Genomic DNA, 3,708 nt, shown 5'->3' on the forward strand with positions numbered 1-3,708 from the left:
AACCATAAGTTCCCGCCTCCTCAGCACGAGCTGACCGATAACACCCCAAGAGAGGCGGGACTAAAGGCAGAACAGCCAATCATCAGATGGGATTAGATGGATATGCCTCTGTAAGGTGTGATGGGGGGATGGAGTAGGGGGGAGGATGTGCAACATTTATTGGAAATTATATTTCATTCAGAGAAGTGAGTGTAGGGGGGAAAGAACAAGAATATGTTAGTGTAGTGATATGGACAAATGAAGGAGAGTGTGTAATTATAAATTATTATAATCCATGTAGAAAATTAGAGTTGGGGCAGATAACACAAGTAGTAGGGTTGGATGGTAATAAGGTGGTGGTATGGGGTGACTTTAATGCACATAGTACGTTATGGGGAGGAGTAAAAACAGATGTAAATGGTGTGCTTATAGAAGAATTGTTAGAAGAGATAAACATGGTGTGTTTAAATGATGGGAGAGGGACTAGAATAGATGTACATAAAAGGAACATCTCAGCATTAGATTTAACTTTAGTTTCTAGAAATTAAGCGGGAATATGTGAGTGGGATCTATCTGAAGAATCATTGGAGTGATAATTTTCCAGTATGGTGTAGTGTTTTATTGGAAATAAATAAGGATCAAAGGGAATTAGTGGGGGAAATGGATTTTTATTAGTGCAAAATGGGAAAGATATAAATATATGTGTGAGATAGAAATGGACAAAATAGATCTAAATGAGGAAATAGAGGAGATTGATAAAAATAGTACAACAATACTACAAGTTGCTAAAGAATCGATATCTAAAAAAAAAAAGCAAAGGGAAAATGAAAAGAAAGGCAGTTCCCTGGTGGACAGAGGACTGTGGGAAAATATTGAAAGAAAGGAACAAAGCACTCAGATTATTAAGAAAAACACATAATTTTCATAATTTGATTAAATATAAAGAAACACAAGCAAAGGTTAGGAAAATTATACGAAAAGCAAAAAAAGCAAAGCTGGCAGACTTTCTGTAACAAAATTGGTAGAGCAACACCTGTTGGAGATGTGTGGAACATGATTAAGAGTATGGGAGGAATTCGAAGGGAATGGAAGTATCTGTAATGATAAAACTCCATTATCATCGGGAAGAAGAAGGCGGGAACCGGCGGACAATCCAAATGAAACTTTAATTACAAAAATAAACACAAAACAGTGCATCAGCCCCTCACGGACGATTGATGCGCACAAATAAAAAGCAAACACAAACTAAAACCCAGGCCTGGTCCTCTCTCGTCCTTCACTGTTGTCGCTCCAGTTTTATATCCTTCCATCTCCTCCGTGGGACTCGAGACCGGTGGGTCGAGCAGGTGTCGCTCATCTCCAATCACTCCACTGGCCTCGTCCATTCCCACGGCTCTCGGCCCCGCCCCACTCGTGACAGTATCCAATATTGAAGATGGGGGAGGAAGCAGCAGTGTCTGACCAGGAGAAGGCAGAGGGTTTATAGCGAAGGCATTTACTCTGATTCATAGTTCTGATAACGGAGGAGGGCAAGAGAGGAATGACAATGACAAGATTAGCATGTGGAGATTTACTTGAAAGAAGAGAGGATAGTAACAGTATAATGGATGCACCAATTACAATGGAAGAAATGAGAAGGGCAATAAAAAGACCTGGATTAACATCTCCAGGTAAAGATGATATCTGCTATGTAATGATAGAACATTTAGGTGTTTTAGCATCTACAAAGTTGCTGGGGTTTTATAATAAAGCATGGGATTTAGGGAAATTACCAGCTGGGTGGAAAGAAGCAGTAATTATTCCTATCAGGAAACCAGGGAAAGATTTGTCAAGCCCATGAATTAAAGACCAATAGCACTTACATCACATGTAGGAAAGATAACGGAAAGGATCATTAAGGGATTCTTGGGTGAGAGAAGTATACAAGTAAGAATTGGGACAGCTGTTTTAAAAAGATACATGGTAGAGAATGGTACTCCTCAGGGCAATGTTATTACCCCTATACTCTTTTCCATAATGATTAATGAAGTTTTTTCACAAGTACAGGGGGATATCAGACAGTCACTGTTTGCTGATGATGGAGCCTTATGGAAAAGGGGCAGGAACATTAATCATATTAAAGGTAAAATACAAGAGGCAATTAATGTGGTGGAGAGATGGTCAATTGCATGGGGATTTAAGTTTGCAATTGGGAAAACCAAGACAGTATTTTTAACTAGAAAGAGAGGGGTTGAAGCTCAGGTAAAGATGTATGGGCAAGAAATAGAGAAAGTAAAAGTTTTTAGGTTTTTGGGTATGTGGTTTGATGATAAGTTAACATGGAATGAACATATCAAAAGGATAAATACCAAGTGTAAAAAGATTCTTAACAGGGTGTATATAAATGTGTATATAGCATTGATAAGATCAGCATTAGATTACGGGTGCATTGCTTATGGATCGGCAGCAAAAACGTCATTAAAGAAGTTGGATGTGGTGCAAGCTCAAGCTCTAAGACTATGATGTGGGGCTATGAAAACAACTCCAATGGCTGCTATTCAGGTTGAGATGGGGGAAATGCCGTTGCACATTAGACGTAAGAAGTTAATGATGCACTACTGGATAAATTTACAAAGGCATTCTGGGGATCGACATCCTACAACTAAGATACTTCTCCCATGTTGGGAGAGTGAAAGAGCTAAACGGGGATGCTTTGCATGGACATGTGAAGAAATAATTAGAGACATGACATTAAATTAAGGTGGATATATCCCGACAGTGCCATTATCAGTGACACCACCTTGGTTGTTTCCTCCAGCGTCAGTAGATTTATATTTCCTGGAAAAAAATGCAGGGTCAAAAAGGATTTGGAAATATAGCAGTTTTGGTTTAAGTATTTCTACATTACATGTTTCTGGTAAGAGAAGAACTTCAGATAATTTATCAGTGTATACAGTTGAGATGTTGGCAATTGTAATAGCATTAGAGAAGGTAGAAGAATTACAAATTTAAAAAGTTATTATATGTACTGATTCATGCTCTGCATTAATGTCACTGCAGTCATTTACATCTAACAGCAGACAATATATAGTAAATGGGATCTATGAAATATTGTACAGAATTAAAAATATGAACATGCAGGTAACATTTATGTGGATTCGGGCACACAGAGGGATTAAAGAAAATGAAGATGTGGATACATTAGCAAAACAGGCACTGATGCAGGAGGAGGTCTAGTGCGTTCCACTCAGAAAGTCTGAAGCAAAAGGAATAATTAAACGAAACATCATTAAGGAGTGGCAGAACAGTTGGGATACAGGAAACACAGGGTGACATCTCTATATATTACAGCAAAATGTGGGTACAGGAAGGATAGCCAGAAGAAACAATAAAGAGGAGAACATTTTTACAAGGCTAAGGGTAGGACAGGCTTAATAAAACTTTGCACTTAATAAATAAGCACCCTTCAGGAGTGTGTGAACACTGCCAAATAGAGGAGTCAGTCGAGCATGTAATTCTTCACTGTCAAAAATTCTATAGAGAGCGGGAAGTATTAAGGGAGGAAAGTAGAAAGTTTGATCAGGAAGAATTAAGTTTAAATGTTTTTTATATTGAATTAGGGAAGTTATTCTGTTATTTGAGAGAAACTGGATTGATAAATAGAATTTAGGGGCAGGAAATATTTTTAGTATTATTACTATTATTAGCTGTATTTATTTTTTACTCAATGGAAGGAAAACTCTGGCCCAC

The sequence above is a fragment of the Carassius gibelio genome, chromosome A5 (genome assembly GCF_023724105.1).
Source record: "Carassius gibelio isolate Cgi1373 ecotype wild population from Czech Republic chromosome A5, carGib1.2-hapl.c, whole genome shotgun sequence".
In the NCBI taxonomy this organism is placed as follows: Eukaryota; Metazoa; Chordata; class Actinopteri; order Cypriniformes; family Cyprinidae; genus Carassius; species Carassius gibelio.